The sequence below is a fragment of the Manduca sexta genome, chromosome 20, assembly GCF_014839805.1.
Source record: "Manduca sexta isolate Smith_Timp_Sample1 chromosome 20, JHU_Msex_v1.0, whole genome shotgun sequence".
Lineage (NCBI taxonomy): Eukaryota > Metazoa > Arthropoda > Insecta > Lepidoptera > Sphingidae > Manduca > Manduca sexta.
The window spans coordinates 1422827-1447497 of record NC_051134.1 but is presented as its reverse complement, the minus strand read 5'-3'; positions in this window follow the sequence as shown (position 1 = coordinate 1447497).

Sequence of the window (24671 nt, the reverse complement as noted above, 5' to 3'; positions counted from 1 at the left end):
TTGCTGGGAAACATGCTTCTCATCATCCACAGTCCCTCTGGCAGCATGAGCCAAGTAATCACCCTTTTTAACCGACTTTAAAATGAAGTTACTCATTTGGTAGTACAAAAATATATGTATAGCTTAATTTTTAGTCCCACTGTCTGATTTAAATGGTTCTTTTGCGTTGGATTTTATATAGCTTAGGAGTGGTACAATTTTAATTTATTTAAAATTGGCCCTTGGACTTAGGAGATGCAGTAGACATCTCTTCAAAATCAAATAATGTTTTATGTTATGTTAATGTATTTTTATATACATATACATTAAATGACTCTTTGAAGTTGCTAAAATGTTTATTGCTATATATGAATTAAAAGTGGAAAATCTGCAACGGAAACCTTTTATTTCTTAACAGGACCTAAGACCGTATCCGCAGATGTCTAAATCTGATTCGTGCATACGTTCTAGTCGGGTAATTTTTTAAATGCTTTACTAACATCTCCAATTTCCCTCATAAAAGTAAATCGAGATAAGATAATGCTTCCTGCATCGATTTTTACTTCCTAGACGTGGCGGGTGGCAAATCAATTACTGCGTCGAGCACAAATTATGATCAGCTTTAGAAATAATGAGTTCTTAAGAGTCCTTGTGCAATATTTCCAGATTAAATATTTTCTTATCATATGGCACCTTACTGAATGTCCTTCATGATCAATAAAATATAGCCATTGCACCTTGTATGGCTTGTTAAATTTTAGTTTTGGACTGGCTAAATCGATCGCGAAATCTTACTAATATAAAATATTCGAAAAAAATTAACAGGTTTAAATAAAATTTGGCACTACTCAGACACACCGCGCCGGAGTCCCATTATACATAGTTTACTATTTATCCGGAACACCATGGGACTTTTATACCGATTAAGATATTTTACGCCTACATAGTAGCAAGTGACGTTTATTACGAATTAATATCTATAGGTAGGAAACAAATTAACATTCGAAAATTTGTTTTAAATTACAAGACATTGGAAAACCAAATATTTTAGCCGACTAATTAACAACTGGAAAAAATGGCGTAGATTGAAGTGAAGAAACAGCCGGCAATAATGTTAAATTTGCTTGCAGCTCTAGGCAGCTTGAGATATTTTCCGTAATAAAAAATCCACGGAAGCGCATTACTGGGATTAAAAGCAGCTTGTGTTAATCCAGGACATGGTCTGACTGTGTGCCAAATTTTACCCAAATAAGTTCAACGATTCATTCGTCATTGGCTCACAAACATCTAAACATCTTTACGAACTCTCATCTTTATAACATTTAAAAAAAAATCTTATGACCGTAACGCATAAATATTTTACGATACAATAGAACAAGACATATCGAACGTAAAAACTAAAAGATACATGTTACAAGCCGTAAGCTATAGTGCGATTATTTTTATTACTTTATCCATAAAATGGTTGACCAAGCAGCCTCCTGATAAGAAACAGATAACTTATACGAAAAGAATAAAGAAAAGCAAAGCAATAAACTTACCTATAGCCGACAAAGGCAATACTTCAAATAGTAAGCGTTATTTTTTTCTAATAATAGAATGTAAAAAAATCTAATAATAATAAAATACTTCAATCCAGACAGGAAATAATGATATACATAATAAAATTTCTAATTTATACTTAGTGTCTGATTCAAACATATCACGCAACTTGAGAATAAACTTTTGCACTTGAGATCCTTAATTTTCGTAGACGAACGCTAAGACAGGATTTTTGAATAATCACCCCTAAGGGGTTTAAATCCCGTCAGGCACACGGCATCAAATAAAATGTTATGACAGCTGAATTAGAGATCCAGGGTTTAATTCTCGTACCAACTCAAATGTTTGTATAACGGTAACCGCCAAACGTTTATTCTAGGTCTGGGCACTGCGTTCGACCGAAAGTCCCTTAAGTGCGTAGTTTCCAATATACCAGATTTGAATTTTATTATTTAAATTCCTTTATTAAGTAGAGTAGAATTCGGCGAGTGACATATTTAATTGTACCATGAAAAGGCATAAAAGACATCGGGCTCGAACCCTGAGCATAGCTGACTTTTTCAACTTATGTATCGCCAACTTAAATATTAAACAATAGAAACACGACAACGTGATTAACGGTTACACCGTCGATTTTGGTAAAATTTTTTACCATTACCATTTTAATAATTTAATTATATAAATTACACTTTACAAATGCTTTGCGTAATAGAATGCTGCGATTATGTATTCATAGTACCAACTTAACGTCTGTATATATTTTATAAGATTTATTTAAAAAGGCATATATCATACGTATAGGTACTACAAATTTCACAAAACTTACTAGACGCTAGAATAATAATAGTAAATGGCACTGAAATATATTATAACAACGCGAAATAACGTTTCTCTCAGATTAAAGTTTCATATTATGTCATGTATACATGAATAATAGCGGTAATTTTTATGAAGATATTGAAATACGAGTAGAAGTTTTTAGAATTTCGAAGTTTAAATGAAAAATTACCTCAGTATTAACAAAATCGTTCAATTGTTTTATTTCATATCTGGTCAGCCCCCTTAGAATGTCTAAAAAAACGAGACTCATAAGTCGATGTAGTTTAATTTTGATGTTTGTTTTGATCGAGAGACCAATACGTCAGTTACGTGATTTTCTCTCCATCAATCCCAATAAAACGACACGGAGTCGTATCGTATTTTTTCCACATTCTAAGCCCACGGGTCATAAATAATCAACAAAAAAGTGAAGACATAATTAATTGAAAACAGCACCCTTTATCAAATATTTTTTATTAAATATTGGAAAAAAAAACAACACAAAAGTATATCATTTTCATAGAATTAATTTAACATAAAAACTACATAAAAGGAAAACGTTTCGCCCAATGTCTGCGCCTCCATAATGGAATGATCTTTCAATGCAAAGGCGTCGATTTAAGTTAGAAAAGCAATATTATTTGGTGTAGGCACTGTAACTGGCATGAGGAGATAAAGGACTTGCTAAATTTCGAGTTAGGGTTGCCAAGTGCTACACTTCAATCGCATTTTTTTCTTTGCCATATACCCCATACTGAAAACACCAAACCACATAACAATGTTTACTTATAAGGGCGTTAGCATACAGTCGACACATTACCTTTTTTTTTCAAGTCTCTGATGCTTATTGTTTTAGCTTGTAAAGGGCGAAATAGTAGAACAAGATGTTACGTTTTGACGATAATTTCGTTTGTTGAAAATTATCGTATATCACCGAGGGTCGTATTTAGAAAATCACCGAGGCCAGTGCCCATGTGCAAATCATGGGGCATTTTGGAAAGTTCGAGAACCGTTTATATTATAACTTAGAATAAGCACCAGTAGCGCATTTGCCTAAGGGCCAAAGGGTGCGCATAGCCGATGCGGCATATGAGGGGAAACACTCACACTAGCAAAAGGTTTATTTTGCTATTTTTCTGTCTGGTCTTAGGGCGATAAGTCATAAACCACCTGGTTTTGGTGCATATTGTAAGTTACCAAAGCACTAAAGTTTAAAAAAGATTTTAGCAATACGTTAAATCTCTTAATGACAGTCTAATAAAGGCTGTTATCTGCTTATTAAGATACTCCTAAATATTTTTTTAACGTTATCTATTAATATAATGAACTGTGGCTATCTCAATAGTTCCGCCAATTAGCTACGTACCACAATAATACTTATAATGAAACCTTATTCCATCAAGGATATAATATAAATCGTGTTTCTATCCATATTAGCTATTTCGGTAAGTATAATAATTTTAATGTTAGGTATACCGTATAGATAGTATAAGTTTTTCAAAACTGTTTTTTTTTATTATTTCTACTGTGAGGCTTGAAATGATCAAATCCCTTTACGATCACTAACGATCGTTAAAATGATTATCGTTGTTTAAGAGTAGATAGTTTGAAAACAAATGAACCAAAGTCATAATTTTTACCTTTATAACTTGATGAATACAGATAAGTTTTCTGTGATTTGTTGAAGAGTACTTACGATCTGCAGATTATTCTAACAATAGCATAAGCTCAAAGTAATCAGGACTTCGTTGCGTTCTAAACAATGAGCCAATGTCCTTTAAACCGCTTATGAGTAGCTTCAGGCATAACTAAGAACATAAACTAAGGCATAACACCAATCTAATCAAACCAGCCCTTAAGTGAAAATAATAGTATTCAAATCGTTCTGACACACAGACAATGAGGTCTTATTTAATTTTTTTGTTTTGCGTTGAATTTCAAAAGTATGTAAACTAGTTGAGGCTAGGTACTGAAAGACTTAATTTTATATATAATAAAGCGAAATATCCTAAAATGAATTATACTCATTCATTATTTAAACAATTCTCACAATTCTTTTCAAAACTTTTAATTTATTTAATGGATCCATGTTTTATAATGTTAAAACAATACTATGAATAAACTGAAGACGGTCGGTCGGTTACGCGCCGTGGAGTAATCACAGTAAAAGTGTCCGTAATATGCCGTTGCCTCATTGCCTGCGCTTCAATGACCGGAAATTTCCAGATAAGTCCAGGCCTAACGCGTCAAATATTCCTTCATATTTTCACTATATCACTCGCCCCGGCAGAAGCGATTTGTTCTGAATAGGTAAATCAGTGCCCTTTGTTGCCCGCCGATATTATTCGCATCATGCGAAAATATATTTGTGGAATCGTTTTCTTTTTGTAACATCGTGTTTGGTATTTTATTGTTGGGAAATAGCGTCAATTATGTAAGCTTGCGTTGGCAAAAAATAAACGTTTATTCCTTAATTCCGGAATAGGGAGCCAACGAAGGCAATAAATTGACGGGTGAAACGTTAAAGGGGTGCAAATCCCTTTGCAAATGACAGGTCGCGTGACCCCGTCCGTAGCGTGAATAGGACGAGAGACGACGTGGTACGCTCTTGATCCAATCAATAATTGCATTTGATTACGCACCGTCATGACTCAGTCACAATAAATCTCTTTAGCTGTATTTGGAGTCTGGGGACATTCTCTTTCAAACACCTGCCGATTGTCGGCGGCGCGTCTCCCCAATAATCGATAAAAAGCTATTCACAAGGATTCAATCACTATTAAAGTTATTCAAAGACATTTGATTGAAAGCTGGCACTCTCTTCAATGTCTTTATATACAACTGAATAGTGTATTTAATGTGTACGTTGTATTACTCTATAAGACAATGTAGTGACATTTCAAATAATGATACTATTATCCTAAAATTTTTCTTTCGTTTCAGTAATAAGTGTAGTTAACTGAAAGTTAATTAATGTTGGTAAATTATATTTAAACAAAGGATACAGAAATTTTGTTTAAAAAATTATTAAGTGTATGCCATGATATTTATTTAATTGAAATGAATATATTGTGTTACTCTGCATACTATGTTCATCAATATTATTTGTAATATTTTGATCATTCACATAATTTAAATACCTAAATATTGGTGGCAATTGTGCCTCAAGTGATGTGTTCAAACACAATAGTATTAACAATCATCATGGTTGTATAACGTTTAACTTATACGTGTATTTAATTGTAGCCTTAAACATATTAATATTATTTTGTAAATAATAAAAACCTCAGATCAAAAAGAAATATATTTTTACGGTGCTCAATTATTTGCCAATTACATTCTATTTTTGTTTACAGCGTGACAAGTAACTGAATATCGCAACTCCTCAAATTGTATATTAATGAGCAAACAAACGTCGCTTGTTAAAACATAAAAATATTCGTTCATAATTTGTTTCATCTTTGAATATTTAAAAATATAGGGAAGTAGTTTTGCTAATGGGCGCTCGTCGGTCGTCTGGTGCTTATCGTGCAATATTAGGCACTAGAGGGGTAACGAGACAGAAGTTATTTCATTAGTGTTATTGAAAAATAGTCGTTAGTGTGAGTGGAGTGGAGTGGAGTGGCGCGGGCGGCGAGGACAGCGCGCTTGCGGCCGCTGAGCGGCGCGCACTGAGCCCGTCGAGTTTCGCTCCAACTCTTCGCATGAAGTTAATTGGATTTTTCCGTTTGTCACGCCGCGTACGTGGCCTGTGTGAATAATAAACGATTTATTAGTATTTGGAGCACCTTCATATTATTATTACTATTTACAGATGTATATACGCATGATCTATAACGGGTATCATGATATTGAATTCTTGTGTTAACGCATATGTTAAATAACGAAATAAAACTAGTTTTCAGATTCTATGGCGGTTTTTTAATTTTAATTTTGACGCTCCGAAGACAGCAATTTTCATAGTCCCTCCCATCTGACCGAGGTTTTCAGCTTCTTCTCGTCAGTCCGAACAATTCCCAATGCGGCTATGCGCTTAAACTCAAAAATGAAAATAAATATGTAAATACTTAGTATTAATTTCATACGTTTCGTTGGTTTTGTAGACAGATAATATAATAGTTGCCAGAGTTTATAAATAGCATATATTTTTGACCTTACGTTTTTTATTATAGGTATTAGGTATGGTAAAAATACCAGAGATTTTAAATTCCTTAACGTTATAATTCTCGAAATCGTTCCACGAAGGTTAAATTAAACTACCTTTATTGAATTAGGTTCAGTAATTTAAGTGCCTAAAGCATGAAACTCTCTTTTAAATATGCCAAATATACGTATAACAAGTAAGTACTTATATACATATGTATGTATTTTATATGCGTGATATAGCTAATTATATTTATATACTATTCCTGCCATGGACTAGTAAGAATTTTAAAAGCTGCTGCATTGCATTAAAGGACAATGCACTTAATCTTTTGCTAATCTATATAGATAGATACACTACTACTTTTAATGCCAACGCTAATAAATAAAGTTTGTACTTTAATGTTGTCTGGAACATTGACAGTTTAAGCACGATAACTGTCTCGTTTAATACGAAACATATCTATATTAGAGTTTAGAATCCAATAAGAATAAAAATATATACAACTTGTTTCTACTGAAATTGATATTAAATAAACCCGTGAATCACATAATATCTCCTCTTAATTTTTAGTAAATATTCTGAAGAAATTGCTTAAATAACATGAAATTATGCCGTAAGAAATCTTATAATAGTTTGCCTATTAAAAGTTGTTTCGTGTTACGGAATATCATGTTATAGAGTTATAAGTTATAATATTTCCTCTAAAAGGACAATAAAGAAAATAAAAAGTTATAGCAGTTGGTTGGAAACTGAGTTAACCCAGAACTGTCTGCAAAGGATTTGAGAGCCGTCTCAATTACTGAACTAAAGAAAGTTATCTTTATACCATGTGTGTCTTATTTATTCTTTTTGAAAAGTTTTCTTGTTACCTTTTCTGGCCTTATAATAACGTCAGTCTTATTTCATGGCTGATTGCTCTGTAATGTAACGGATAAAAGGCTTTTACTTTGGCGGTAATGCGAGATACGTAGCGATATTCTCGTTTCTCAGTATAAATTCTTTCCACGAATCATATTTTAAGTAGAAATAGCTGCAATCAGTGAACCGCGATCCACATTTGTGAAGTTGATTACGAGCAACGAATCGTGGCCAACTTTCCAGGCTTATAATAAACAGAGACACGGAAAATTATTCACTAACTTTCCCCGAGTGCAAAATTTATGGTATGTTTACCGCGAAATTCTCAACAATGGACGACTCGCTTGGGTTTTAAGCTTTATAACTTTAGTCAATGCTATCTAAAATTATATGTAACGGATAATATCCAGGAACGCCTATTGATATTTTGTTTTAATATTTGAAGTTGAGAATTCTATAATTATTGTAATTATAGCAATCTCTTAACGTGCCGTTTGACAAAGTTTGAGACGGTATATAAGTTTAAAATTTTTTCGTACTTATATTTTGCGCTCTGTGAAGATGTTTTTATGTGGACATAGTAATAAAGGATATATTGAATAGACACATAGACCTTGCATTTATTAATATATAAAGACAAACGCAGAAAAATACACAGCGAGTGTATTTTTCTATATATTTCCGAAAACAGCTTTTACACGAGAAGAGTCGTACGACAAAACTAGTATATTGTGTGAAAATCTGTAATGTGATGATAGGTAGAATAATTGCCTGCAGGCAGTGGATAAATCGCAGTATCAATTTGCATATTGTTGCCTGAATAAAACCTATTCCAACATATTCACAACTATGTACATACATTAGTACGTAGGTAAACATGTTGTTATTCCCAAAATGCCCGCCGGCGGATATTATAAACACCCATTATCTTTTTGCCCTCCTGTTAATGGATAAGGGATTACACAAATTTATTTATGAATATTATGATTTAAAAAACAATCTCAATGATGGTATGATTATACCTAGTCAAAATATATCATATTTTAGTAAAATTTTGATAAACTTACCTGATTTCGTATAAGAACCCTCGTTACATTTATTTTCACTCAGTCTTTAAGTGGCCTGGATTAAATATTTTATCCGTACCTTCGCGATCCTCGTCAGTCCAGCGGGTTTGACATATTTATAAATAAGCCCATGATGACCTACAGGTAAAACCGTTTGCATTCAGACTAAATCGAAAAATAACATCTGACGCGGCAATATCTGAACTAAAGATTTATATTAACTATTCGATTAAATCTGTTCAATTCAAAGAGTAGGAGAATTGTAAATACAGGTTCATTGTGGATATTGACGTGTTGTAATGTATATAGATATTTGTTTATGTAAAGAAATGAACCTCAAAATATACATGTTTAACGTAGTTTCCCAATTGTCGAACAATTCCATTATTTTCACAAACCGTCGCTTATTTAAAAAGTTTTAACAGCATCGTGGCACATACAACGTTCATAAATTAGCTTTTATCTGAGTAAACGGCTCATTAACAGAGCATGTTGCACTCCTATCGCGATGCACCGTCGCGCATCGGTGACCACATTATGTACTATTTTGTTCAGAGTACGTGCGGCCATGAACTCTTGTGTTATCATGACATCGGACAAAATATAAAAATAGCTCGATAAAACAACGCTTGTGTAAAGTTTGAATTCGATTATATTAAATCTGTACAATGAATTCTTTTATAAATAAATTTGAAAACAACGAATTGTAAAACAGTGGAGAACAGACGACTCAAATTAATGCCTGTTGTACAGACCGTAATTAAATAAACCTGTACAATTATAACAGTAAGCTAATTGATGTTTATGTCATAATTGTGGATGAGCCGAGCCACTTGAACGTACGTGGATAACCACATCACGGATGGCTGCGCGGTTGACTTTTATGATGAACTGTATAGTATAGCCGTAGCGTGGTTTAACCACGTAGCACGATACGCTCGTAGCAAACTCGTAGCACGGTTAAAATATGAATGTAGCGCATCGCGGCTTGATGGCAAATTGTTTCACTTTGAGGCTTGAACGGTTGTTGAGGGGAAGTATAAAGTGACCTTTCGCCTACGCGGTTATTCCCCTAGCCTTAGTGCGTAGGATGAGGTAGTAAAAATTATTTAGTATTATAATTTAATATTAATTACGCCACTCAATAATATGCATATAAATAAAATATTTGTCTACAAGTAATGTTTAGCTATTTCATTATTATTGAAAAGCAATTAAGACATTAAAGTACTCGTTCTTGCAAACATCCAATTTATAAATAAGATCTTACAAATACCAGTATTAATCCAAGAAATTTTAGTTGATTAATTCAAAGTGTAAATGCTTTTTAAGAAAATCACCAAAAGTGATCATTATCTGAAAGCTTTTTCTTTTTCATTATTCCTTTCCGAGCTTTCTTAACAAATTCGGTGGCTTCGAGAAGTTCTAACAGATAAAATATGTTGCGTAAGTTTTATAAATAAAAGCTTATAATAACTTTGGTGAAGATTTATTTATATCATGGTTCATATAAATTATGTCGTTTGAGAAAATAATCTAATGTTTAATCCTTTAAACACAAACTTTTGCTAACAACAACGCTAATTAAATTAAGTATTTCTTAAACAAATCTATAACAACTACAGTGTTATCTATTTGCTTATAAACAAACTATTTATGTTGTTGTAAATCGCTTTTTAGAAGATGTACAGTGGTACAATCTCTGCCACATTTAATAATCGTTAGCCTGAAAAACTCCAATAACGTGCACGCATCCGATAAACCGCTTACTAGACCCCACAAAAAAACTAGATACTAAAGGCCGAGGGAAGTAGAAAATGTTGTTCGTAGCGGATCCTAACCCTAGTCAGCCGAGACAACGCGTGAAAACAAAGGAAACGAAAGAAACGAAGAATAAAAGAATTTATAGTATTCGATGAGATGAACATATATTTGTATTAAAGGAACGTGCAAGTCAAACTAATTATGGAAATATTTGTGTTCCGCCGACGATATAAATGTGGTTAGGTAATCTGTTTAGGGAATCGCCTGAGACTCTTGAGAGCGCCCTAACCAAACTAACAGAATCTGACCGGAATACTAATTAGCCCGGTGCTATCGTTTTAATATTCAATGAAGATACAGTCTTTTTGGTTACTTAATTAACTGTTAATCTATTAATATGAATTTCATTTCATTATTATTCAATACGACCGTTTGGGTCCCCCCATGTTATACAATCTTCCTTAACTTATCTTGTATTTTTCGTTGGAAAATCTTTAACTTATTTTTACTGTTTTGCAAAGTATTACAATGAATACAAAGTAATATGAATTATTGATAGAAACTATGTGTGTTTCATTATCTCTCTGACGACGTGGTTTATATTTCTTCTGTTATTTTTTTTTCATCTACACACCCAACTTTAATAATTTTATATTTTTTAGGAGATTCTTGGTACTATGCCAAGATTTTGACTGCTAACGAGATGTATGTACATTTATAATATGTGAGTGACACATTTCTTACATTTAGATTTCACGAATTTATAAATACGAGGAGTTAAATTAAATTCTATTTATACTATTATTTTCAGAACAAATTAAACAGACTTTACAAAGATATCATTCAAAAATAGTTTAATAAGGGTTCTGCAAACATTCTCCCCGACGTACAGTAAAGAAACTTTTGACGGTTGAAATACTAATTACCAAACTTTTTGTCCCCCATATTTGCAGAATTTTGCGTTAATTACCAATATATGATGCGGCGTTTTAACACAATGTCGAGATTGTGATACTAGAAATAAACCCGTGAGTAAGCGACTAAAAATTTGTGAGAATAAAAATGTTCTATACATTTTAATAAACTAGATTTTGCTCGCGGCTTCACCCGTGTGAAGGAGTTTTCCGGGATAAAACTACCGCTATATATTTTCCTGGTATAGAAAATGACCTTATAACGTTCCCAATGTCTTAAAATATTTTCTTACCAAATTATAAAATCCGTTCAGTAGATTTTGATAAAATCGATAACATACAGACAGACAGAAAGAGGGACTTTGTTTTATAATATGTATAGATATAAGTTGCGTAGAATTACCTCGTACAAAGGAATAAACTATATGAATGGTAAAGAATATCGAATTATGTGCAAATTGATTGGCAACATGTGTGTTTTATTCCCTGAATGTGTCACAAGCACACCATTATGTTTTACCACCGTGAGGTGTAGAATACATTCGATGTCAATTCCTTGAGGACCGCATTGCAGCGTTTGAATTATTTATCAGTAGCCTTTGAACAGAACTCTGTCCTCTACATAAATAGGCAACTGCCTATTTTAGGTTGCACGTTTTCACCACTATAAATTTTATTGTTCTGCCAAACAATATGAAACCGGCTCAACGGTTGACATTATTTAATCAACGTTTTGTCGAAATGAAACGTTAAATGTCAAATTATCTTCTTTATTTTATATAATGTAATATGTTTGAGGCTTTACTGACAGAAAGTACGTTTTATCTTTGCGTCATGTAAAATATTTTTTGTTAATTTAGGTCTTCGTGTAGTTAAATGATTGACCGCGTAATGCTTGTTAAGTTAACTGACATCTTACATTAAATGAAATTGAGTAAAGAAATGATATTTTTTATTGCTTTAAACAACGACGACTTTTGACGAGTTTGCCATTCACCTGATGGTAAGCAGAAACACTATCCAACTAAAATTATAAGGTATTGTTTAGTATTCCACTGCGCTCGCCATCCTGAAAAATGAGATGTTAAGTCTTATTTCGTCCAATAATTACACTGGCTACATTGTTCTTCAAACCGGAACACAACAGTGATTACACACTGCTGCTTGACGGCATTGCGCAGATATTGCGATAGAACCTACCCAGGCGGACTCCCACATGTGAGACCACCAGTAAAATATTATAATAGTATTTTGTTGTAATACTACTTATCTGATAATTTATATATCATTCTGGTACTTGTATTCATATGATTTTATCAACAAATTTGATAACCTCAACATGTAAAAAAAGTAATTGCACTAATTAAAACTATTTGTCATCATTCTGGCGTTATCTCACTTAAATATGGGGTCGGTGCATTATTTGACGTGTGGTGCAAGAACGATTTGGAATAGTTTTTACTATCAGTCTCTGTTTACGTCGACGCATCACGAGGGAACCACATACACACACACACACAACATCACGCATTTTGTGTGTGTGAGTGAGGGAACCAATCTCATGAAAATGTTGTTACTAAATCCCACCCAGATTATTGTCGGTTTTGCCATCGAACCTTGGACTTTTGGTCCACAGTCGCTACTACAAGACCAAAATGCCCCTATCCAAATCAAAATGTGTTCGCCAAAGGCATAAAAGTTGCATTATAATAAATGATTTCGGATAGTATTATTCTCTTTTCTGTATAACAATAGTTGCTTAAATAAAATGCTTTGTTTTTATAGTACAATCAAGTAGCTTCTTTGTAGGTTCAATATTTTTCAAGCTTTCCTACGAAATCAAATATAAATAAAAACGAGGCGAATGGAGCGTTTCCGACGAACGTATAGTGTACACGGATAGAATTCTTAATAAAAATGTTATGATAAACATTTGAAATTAAATGTCAGTGATTTTTTTCTTTTCTATAATATATCGGGTGGAAAAATCACTGTAAATATAAACGATATCTTTTTAAAATAATGCTTATATTCGAATTTGTCGTTTACGCTAAACAAGGAGATCAACAATAAATAAATATTGTACTGACTATTTCCTTTCATGAATATTATATGGCGTAACTAATTATCACAAAACTTTGTTTCAGTTAACATATGAAAATAAAAGCACAATATTTCTTCCTTACCAAATTCTGTATTTCCCTAAAAAAATGGCATTAATAATTTGATTAAATGAATGATCACGTAACCGTCTTATGTCAACTGCGATCTTATATACAATTTTAAGTTACCATAGAGTCCTTTGTTCCTTACACATGCATAATGAAAGCATACAATCACAAAGCCTTACTCACCCTAGTATTCTTTCCTGAATCATCAACACCGGTAACAATCACCCGTCATTTAAAACATATTTGTCCCAACCGGGACCCTCTCGCTATCTCAGGCGGAAACAACAGGGAGCGCTAAATGTACGGAAGAATATCTACTTTATATCTTACACAAAGCAAATATTTTAACACCGATAAATTTTCGTAGAAATGTCAACTATTCAGACAGAGTTTATTTAGGCAGACTGTATAGAGCTAAGTATTCAGTTTTGTCAATTAAAGTATCGAAATCGAAAACTATGTGATAAAGCCGCGTAAGCTTTAATAGCTATGTCTCTCTACTGCGTTTCATAAGGATTTCACAATCAAAGAGTCCTTTTCTTACAATTTCAATTAATTTTCATTTACATCTTAATTCCATTTATTTTACGTACCTAACTAAAGGTAAGTATATTATATGAAATATTCTCATCATTATACACACTGTCAACATTTTCAAATCAATAAAATCAAAGTATAACTATCAAGGGAATTTTGGCAAAAATTAAGCTTTTGTCGGGTAATTTTTACATTAAGAGGGAAAAACCCTAGCAAGGCAAGCATAACCTATACACTTTTACCTTAACAATGTTAGAGAACATACATGTAAACGAATAAATCACGGTTTCCAAATATATGAAAATCAAGACAATATCATAGAATATGCGTAACATGGTAACATTTCCTTATTTATTTTTATACAATATTTATTAAATAAAAAAGTTGATGATAGCGATACCGTAAAAAATGGATCAGAGCGTAACAAGAACAAGGATGTCTTTATGAAATTATGTTTTGCCCTCCGTTGAGTGGGTGACGTTGACAAATGACGCGGAGGCTGTTTTTCACTGTCAGATCGAAGTGACACGTTTTCCCCTGACTGTTCAGTATAGAATCTAAAAAGTGAAACAAATACAATGAAAATAAGTCAACAAAACAAAAAGTTTAAATCCTTACCTGTGACGAAAATAATGTTACGTAAAATAATGATTATATATGTTTTCCTTGTTGGGAGTGATTTCTTACTTGATGTATACGAAAAATAGTGACCTAACAGATTCCTATTCATCAGTGGGTGAAATAATTAACTGTGAGGTGAGGTGAGAAAAACTAGTATATTTTTAGAAATACCTACTCCGTGATTTTTAAAACAGCTCTAAAATGTCCTAATATTCAACCCTATTAGACGAGATCCCTATTCCGAAATTCTAAAGTATATTCTCTGATAGCTCATTTAAGTGAGACGCGTTGAAACGTCGGCGCAACGGTGCGTTGTGCCTGAGGTTCATTGGCAAAAGGAAATTGACAAAAGCCAAATTGTTGAACACTGACGCATTTTGGGTGTATCATCATTTAACAGTGCTCAGATACCATGAAAATGGAAATGTAGCGTTTATTTAATGATTTATAAAATTGTTTAAAATGTCCAATCATAAAAAATATAAAATTACAGTTTGCCTATAGGTATCTGGTATATTAAGACTAATAAAACAATCTTACCATAAAGTATCAGAAGATTCATTACACCATACATAAAACCCAGAAATTTACTTACCTATAACGTAACTCCTAAGTATATATCAGCATTAAGTCTATAAATTATATTTTAAACCGCATATTATAATTGAAGACACAAGGTGAGAAGGTCAAGCATTCCAATGTTCCAGCAGGCGGCGGGTAATGACGGCGGCGTAATATTTAGCGTATGGGTGGGAGCTAACTCGTTAATATCACATTAAATCCGACGAGGTTTATCTGACGGCCTGGCCCCGACCTGCACTAATCCCAGGATCCAGGGCCCGACTTCATGTCTCGTTGGGATTACGCGTGTCTCTAGCTGGCCAACGTAACAATAATCGTGTACAATGAAATTGGACGCTTTATTGTTGTACCTTTACTTAACTTTGAGAAATACCAAGGATATTGGTGAGATTCGGTCAGATAAATCTCTTTTTGTAGCGGTGATATAAGATTTTACTTTATTTATATGTGATACGGGTGATTCTGTAGTTTCATGATGTTATATTAGTAATACATTGTAAGCACATATTGTGTACTTACATGTACTATAAGAATGTTCTACTATTTACATCAAGTAATAAAATTTTCGAAATATTTAATGTATATTGCACTTTTAAACACACATACATAACTCTGACTGCGACAATTCATAACTGTCAACAGCTTACAAGCGATTTACAAAACGTGATAAACGAGTGAAAATATCCTTCGCAACTAATCTAGCAATATGAACGAGCTTACTGTTACATATTATAACTCAACGAAAGAACCCCAGTACACAATATTCATCGCACTATTGACCTTCAAAACAAATATAATACAGTATACTTGTTATTGAGTCTTCTTAATACTGTCTAATTACTAAATGTACTAATCTGGGACCGTCAATGGATTACCATTACGATTAATGATTAATTGAATATACCTCTGTAAGTCACTTTAATAATAAGTTTTGTATCAAAAGGACAGCTTACAGACAAGGTCATTTCATGTTTGATATTGATCACTTACCTATATATCATTTTGCATTCCGTTTAAACGGTGAAACATGATGCACATGTCATATATTTTTAACATCATAAATAAAATGAAGTTAAATTATTTATACCATGCTTTTAGCAAAATAAATTGATCGCCTTATTATCATTAACATAAAATTATTTCAAAGGCATATGCATGGTCAACCTTCGAGGAAACTGATGCAGATATTTTATTTATTTATAAACGAAATATAGGCCACCGTGAACACACGACATTCGACAACGACGCTATCACTCTACGTTAGTTTTATGTATGTAGCTCATTCATGTACACGAAACTTACTGCAGCGTGGTTCTTATGAAAGTTGAAGACGAAATGTAAATTATACACTTTGCACAGTTCATTTGTTTGCTCACTAGTTCATCTACTGAAGTCTTGGGTTTCTATGTTACCGTATAATTTCAGATTTCACGCACCGCAGAATAACTTATCAAGCGTTTGCACAAAAAGTAAGGTATTGTATAATTTAGTTTTTTTCTTGTTGCTCAATCTATGCTTAATTATACTGTAGTACATACATTTACTATAAACTATGGTGCTGGTTTAGCATTTGAAGTAGTGATGTAACGAGTATTCGCAAATACTTTTTGCTTTTATTTTATTACGCCACAATAATATGCCCACTAACTCATGTTACCCAAAACGCCTAGAGAAGCAATTAAAATTATGGTAAGTTTTATTTATAAGTAGCTACTTTGTTGACATATTCAATAGACTTTATTTTCATAAATAATATTTTTATTAACAAATATAATAGCTATATACTCGATAAATTCGATATATTGTATCATATACGAATAGAAATCAGTCATGTGAATATTAACGAATACGAATATTCGTTACATGATTAATTTAAATATAATATATTATAATTTAAAAAAGCTACATTTATAACTCTTTCATATACTTAAAATCTGGATGTTTATTATAAAACAATCCGTTTTATTGTAAATACAAATTTTATAAATATGAAATTTATTCCGCGAATGTTGCCGCACTCCAAAATTTAATTAAAATCCGCAACGTTTCCGTTGTAAACATTTGTATTTTATGTGAAATAAAGATTTAATATTTTATTTTCATTTTTATTGAGTTCAAATAGTTACTATTCGAAATCGGAGATATTTACATAAATAAGATGTTTATGACATCTTGATCATGGCAATGGTTATAGAAATCTGTAAAGGATAAAAAGAAACTATACCTTATAGCATATATGCTAACTCACCTGCCCAAACTAAGGCCGGAACTGTGGCTTGAGTTTATTCCCATAATAAGTTGTGCCGAATACCTAAGTAACAATGTAATTAAAATGAATGATGGAATTTGAATCGGAATAATGGAATGAATGGAATGACTTAAAACATGTATGTAAGTATTTATTATACAGTATAAAATATTCTTTTGTGTGTGTTCTTTGTGAATTTATCGTTCGCTTTAACGGTGAAGGAAAACATCGTGAGGAAACCTGCACATCTGAGAAGTTCTCTATAGGAATTTCGAAGGTGTGTGAAGTCTACCAATCCGCACTAGGCCAGCGTGGTGGACTAAGGCCTAATCCCTCTCTGTAGTAGAGGAGGCCCGTGCTCAGCAGTGGGCAAGTATATAATACAGGGCTGATATTATTATTATAAAATATACCTTCGTAAAATAATCATTTCTTTGATGTAGCATAATACTAAAAAACGTAGGCTCCTAATTTAAATTCTCTGATCGCTATTAATATTGTGCTTTTGTTTTTATTTATTCATAAAAACCTAATTACGATAAAACAATTTTATTTATTCGCAATACACAATTATTTTGTACAGTAAACAAAAGCTTATTCTATAACAAGTATTATAACCCATTCCAAACACAAAATACTGAGAAATAAAATAAAATTGAAATCAAATGTAATGTTAGGTGTGAGTCTTATTTTTAGGGTTTCATATCTCAAAAACTGTCTATCAAGACCTTTTTTCAGGAGCGCGTAGAGATATTACGTTAAAATTTATATTAAATACTCGGGCTAACAATCTCTTCCAGCTGTGAAAAAATCTAACTTATAACTCAACACGATCGAAATATATGACCGTTTATGTCATATCTTTTTGCAGATTTTGCTAATTTACAGAAGGATTAAAACTTATAGAGCACTTCCCGTTAACCTCGACTCATGCGATTTGGGAAGAAGCAACGTCTTAGAGCACATCTAAAGAAAAAAAAACATAAATATGAATTTATATACTTAGATATATCTAGTATACTACCTACAAGTTTGAACGGAACCTTCGGTGCGCAAGACCAAATCGTATTTATCCAGTTTTTTCAATCATAATATTTACATATCTTACGGTAAGGCTAAATAATTTCAAAATCGTGACTGTACCTTATTGAAAAACGTCGTCAGACTTTCTTGATAGCTTTAATAAAACTCTTCTACTTGAGACACGAGTATATTTAGCGAAAGCGCTGCCAGGGAACCGATTGGCTCGATAACCGTAATTTGAGTCAAATTCACGCAGACTCACGCTACTTTTTGCCGCCTTCATTTAATATTCAAGGCTCGAAGCACATAATTCGTGGCGGTGATCACGGAAAGAGGCGGCAGTGTCTCGTTATCTCTTTTTCTATTCGTCACAGAACTTAAAATAAATTTTATATTAAATTGACATTAAAGAGAACTTTGAGAATTTCCAGATAAAATATGCAAATTTGTAAGACGACGCTTTATGTTTATTGCATTTCGATAGCGAGACAGCACTTGTTTGTGTGCAAGGATGGAGGAATTAAGTGTCACTCCTGAACAAGGGACGTTTCTTAGTTTCATTTGACATTATTTTCTATTTTATAAAATTTTCACTTTAATAATATATTCGTGGAAGGAAAACACCAAAAATATGAAAAGGATATTTTAAATATTACGTTACTGGGTTTATTTCGGCACAACTCGCGGAAGGGTTTAATCTCCAGTTTCCTAACACAATTATATTCTCCAAAAGATTTTATAAAACTAAATTTATGGACCATACTTACCCCTGAGAAAACTACTTGGCAAGTTTCAAGCTTATAATATAAACAAAGACACATCACAGCGTCAAATTTTACCAAAGTAAAGGCCCGAAACGTATCTGCGACTCATAGAAGCCATAAATTCGCGGCGTAAAGTAAGTTACGCCTTATTTAACAGACGAATGTACTCGACTCGATGTGGAGTGATACCTCCCCTCTCAAACCCTTCGCAAGAGCTCTCGTATTCAGTAAATCGAAAGTCGTTACACAAAAACCGAAATACATTTTTCCCTATCGCTTATAGAGCGATGTCTTCCCCATTCGGTAACATTCTAGGGTGGTTTTTTGCATCTTAGTTTCGACTAACAGATCTCGAAACATACTGCGATTGTACGTATTCCATAATTTTATATGTTTTATTTTAATGGCGTAGAAATATATTTCACGGTTAAAAAGGCGGACCAATATATGTATATAATATCTTTTACCTAATAAAAAATACATTATTATTCCCATTTACAATCGAATAAATCGTAATTAAACATATTTTGTTATTTACTGCTAAGACTAGTTTAACTACCTAAGGAAAAATAAGGGGCAAAAGAGATGTTTCTTTCACTTATAATTCAACGCGAGCAGCTTGCGAACGTGCTCTGTTGTTATTAATTATGTCAATATTGGTGTTTCTGAAGACGGGATAAGTACCAGAAACTTTGTTATTTATTTATCTGCAGAAGAAAACAACCATTAACTAATTGCTAAACGGATTAGATACGCGTGTCAGACCTTCATACAATACGACCATACAACATTCCATTTAACAATAATATATTACTTGACATGTAATTAAATACAATTATTCTAATAGCGTGTTTTACAAAACATGTATAATGGTTATCTAATATGTACTCAGTTATTGTAATAAACTCGATTGTAAGTTAGAGGAAATAATTGAATGGAACGGAAAAGTATATAAAGTTGATCGTTTTATGAAAATGAAATGAGAAAAATAAAGTAAATTGCATGAAACGCGAAGAATGTAATTAAAAGAGCAATAAAAGATCACATTTTACTGCTTTTGCACGCTCCGTTGTGTTCTGCGTAAAGGTTATTATCTGCTTTTTAAACTTCGCTTTCGACTGCGTGAATTAAAAACGAAAATATAAAACGTTGTGCCTTAATTTCGTCTGTCTCCCACGAAACAATAGGAATGGGGAAGCGGCCGTGGCTTTTAATGTAACGTATAACTCCGTGTACGTATATGTGCTTTATATGTGCCGGAAAAATCGTTGCCGTAACACTTTTTCCTCTTTATTACCATGCCATTTAATGTAAAAAAACAGAGCAAAAGCAAATGTGAATGGAAACATTAAGTGATACTCTTTAATTATAATATGCTTCATGTAGTCAAGTAACGAGATGAGAAATCTTGGCGCGCTATATTTAATAGTTGACATGCTAACAAGCAAGAGTGACACACTGAAGTTATGCTCGCAACAATAAAGGATTCGTAGGAGTTTCGACCTTTTAGTTAAAATTATAATTGTTTTAATTGCTAGATTGCTAATATTTATTTTTATAAAATAATTTATGCCATAAGTAAAGTTTAGATAATCGGGACAGCTGTTACTAGAAGCTGATGTAGGCTGCCACCTCGGCAGTAAGGGGTTGCTATGCCGTCGTTACTCACACAATCATTATATTTTTTCTATATTGACTTTCAATTTACTATTTTACAACTATTTCCGTATGAATAAAATGTAATGAAAATGTACAAAAATGCCTGTGAAATAATACTACTTTTAAGTTTAGTCCAATTACCACTAGACTATCAGAAAGCACCTCATGTATTAGGTATCATTAATTTCATTCTCATGACCGATAACAATGGTCTTTTCTCGTTTCATTTTTAAGTTTTATTAAAATACAAATTATTACGAACATTTTTTTTTAAATTTTATTTATAATAAGATAACTACCTAACTACGTACCGTTTTATTAGAAATACTATGCTACTAGACAAGATCCAAATTTGTGAAGAACTATTATCTACTTATTTAAATAAACGTCCGCTTTATAATTAGCCCCAACTTGGAAGGATCAAACACAAAATCAATAGAAAAGATATACCTAGTAGAATGGGAAATGCAAATGAGCGAACAATTGTGGGTAGTTTTATGAAAGCAAACGTTTGTGTAGCTCTGCGGGAGAGACGTGCGGGCGGCGGGGGCTGCGAGCGGCGTGTCGCGTCAGCGTACTTGCGGCAACTAATCTTTTAACATAATACTAGAACTGAATTTGTACTCAACACTGACGGCTCTATCTGATTATATTATATTAACATACATGCTATGTCGCATGTGCAAACATGAATTAAGTACTTTTAAGTGCAGACTGTAGAGTGGATAAACTGAATTTAGTTTGTATAGTGTATGTATTAAGTAGGCGCTTTTAGTTGTAATCACAACTTTAAGAAAAAATATTTTTTTCTAATATTAAAATTGATAGACAAAAATCGTGTTTTGGATCACAATACTTACAGATTAAATGAATTTACTCCTTAAATCAAATAAAAATGACAAAATGAACAAAATACATTATTATAAAAGTTGTCAACTGAACAGGAAAACTTTTTTCCGGTCGAACAAAATCAGCCGCAGTTTCATTTCCCAAAGGGACGGCGATAACGACCCTACTTGTACCTTTTACCTTTGTTTTCAATTATTCATACATTAAATTTTACCTACTCCATTCTCTGGGTGCCACAGATTATATCCCTTTGATTACATTCATTCAATAATTTTACAGTTTGGTGTTATTAAAAGTTTTATATAATTTTCAGCGTCGTGTTTATTGATTTAAGAGATTCAAGTGGCGGAATATCGTTAATAGAAAGAGCAACAATTTGTGAAGTTAATTAACTGAACAAAGCGCATTCGTTAGATAATGATCTTTAGTATTGTTCTGCGAACAAGACCGGATTCGTCTCCTCCCAACTTTCTTATCGCAAAGCGTGAGTTATCCTCTCTAAACCCCGGTCCCAGTTAAGTTGTTAGTACTAGGCACAGTAATCTGATGGACTATTAACCACACAATCCTCAGCGATAATGCGTTACGGCGGTAATAATGACCATAGGATCATTTTTGATATCATCAAAGATTTAATGTCCTCATATATTTGTAGAGTGTATTAAACTTAGACTACAATAATTATAATTGAAATTGTCCAATACTTAATACACGAATACTTACGGCGACGGCACGAATATTCAAAACAGATATAATGTTATTACACAAAAGGAGGGACAGGGATAATCCCAATAATAGTGAGTGACATTATGACAGTTCGTTAAACAAATTTTCAATGTGACACAAATAATAAGTAATGTAGGTAATATTTAACAATATACTTAACAATTTGGCGTTTGATAACATTTAGCACAGAAATCGAAAATGTTTTGTAATTATGTATTTTGTAGTTAAAACATACGGTAGCGATACAATTACCACTAACTAATCGCATTAGCTCACATGTAAATTAGTGGGGTACTTGATGCTTAGCCTGTATTTGTTCGTGGAATCGGTTGACTGGCGTCCGCGTCGGGTGTCCATCACTTTAATGGTGTAACTACATAACTACTACTGAACTAAAGTAAATTGCAAATGAACACGAATACTACCTGAAACTACACGTTACATGTTGCCAACAAGAAATTACGACTGTTCATTCTGTTTGCTCATTTTCTAAAGTACCCACTTACAATGCCTGACTTTCTATAACATTTAGCAAAACCGAAGGAAATAAGAGATTCATATTAAGATAGCGTTCGTAGATAGTCAAGTTACATTTATGTAGGCTCTAAATACACAAGAGCACAATAATCCACGATCGAAGAGCTGATAATGACGTCTGTTATATACGTATGCCTTTGTGAGTCGAGTGAGGAAACCCTGGGGTAGTTAAGGCGTACATTCCACTTTTCCTTACGAGCTCTTGCATACCATTGCGCTATCTACTTAAAATGGAAGCCGCGTTAACCTCGATATAAATAAGGGAATTTTTATTTTAACCACCTATTTCATAGTCTGCATTAGTTCCATACCGCGTAAAAGATTATAATTAGTTCGTACCGGTTTTAACAATGTCCGTGTATCTGTGCTAATTGTACGAACGTTTAATCTGAAGCTTTACCTTTGTTACAATCGAGCTAACAAGATGCCTTTATTTGTCGACTATTAAGCTCGCTGTTGTCATTGGATTACAAACTTTAGGGCGACATGGCGAGGCGCGTTGACGTGAGTCTCTGATTCCGGCTGCCAATATTACGCACGTGCTCCGCATCGATAAACCACGCGTTTTACAAATCCTCATGCAACCTATGTCAGTTCATATCTACCGATAGTGGTAAATTTTCTAGAAAATTCGGATGTTTTAGTCAATTATTATGCTCTAAAAAATGTGTAGCGTCCAATAATAAACCTCTATATATATTTTTCATGAAATTAAATTAATGCAACAAGTATTGTCTGACCGACAGTGACTTAAGACCAGACGCAGACACTACTTCAAAGTCTGACGGCATGTAAGGTTAAAAAATGTAATTATTTAAATAATATTTTTCACGAGAACGTTTCCAGCGCGAAAAACATTTCGAATGCAGCAACCACGGCGCAGTATTTAACTAAGTAAGGCACTTTAAATACGTACGTGGCTTCACGCAAAAAAGTTATTCCGACAACTCCATTTACAAAATATCTATTTGGAAGTTAAATGATCATATTGTGTAACAATATGTGACTGAAATTCTGATTGATTCCGAATTCTGCCTATAGTTTTATGATATACTTATTTACAAGACACGTATTGACACAATGTTATGAACGGCGTAAACCATAAGGAAAACTCCCTTCCTGGTATTATGTTTGTGTATTTGTATCGTCTCAAGCCTCACGTTTCAGATGGTTGTCATAAACAGTTATTAATCATCGTGTCAACCGTGCAACTTCAAAGGCTCGCTTAATCAACTGCGAATGGTTCGAGCTTCTGTATCATTACTCACTACGCTCGTTTAGACATTCTTGCCTGACGTACGCTTAGTAATGTGAAACTCACCCGTGCTTTATAGGAATGTGTTTCTAAAACTCCAATTATGAATCCTGGTATGGAAGTTGGGCTTTGTCTCGTGTCAATGGTACAGTGTAAATACTTCAACAAGACATCCTTAAAACTTTATCCTGACTGTACTATCTAATGCATGCCAAGCTTCATTGTGTAGTGTAACTTACTTAATACTGAAGTTACACGCTCAAGTTAATAAGCTCTCTCTAATCTGTCAGAGCTACATATAAACTTTTAAGACTAGGTGGGGTCTTGCATGGATTCTACATCTTATTACATGGTAAAACTAACTTATGAAGGTACTCAAATGTAATCTCATTATTTATTGAAATTTCATGCTTCATTAGACTCTACATACAATCGAAGTCCGATAATAATAAGCATTAAATGAGTACAATTATGCCGCATGGTTATAGTGCTCTCCATAAGCAGCGGCATATGAGCGGTTCATGCAAATTTAAAATATATGAAGACATAATCACTTCATTACACAAATCTGTGCAATCTGACTTTGTCAAAAGTTTGCCGAATTTTATG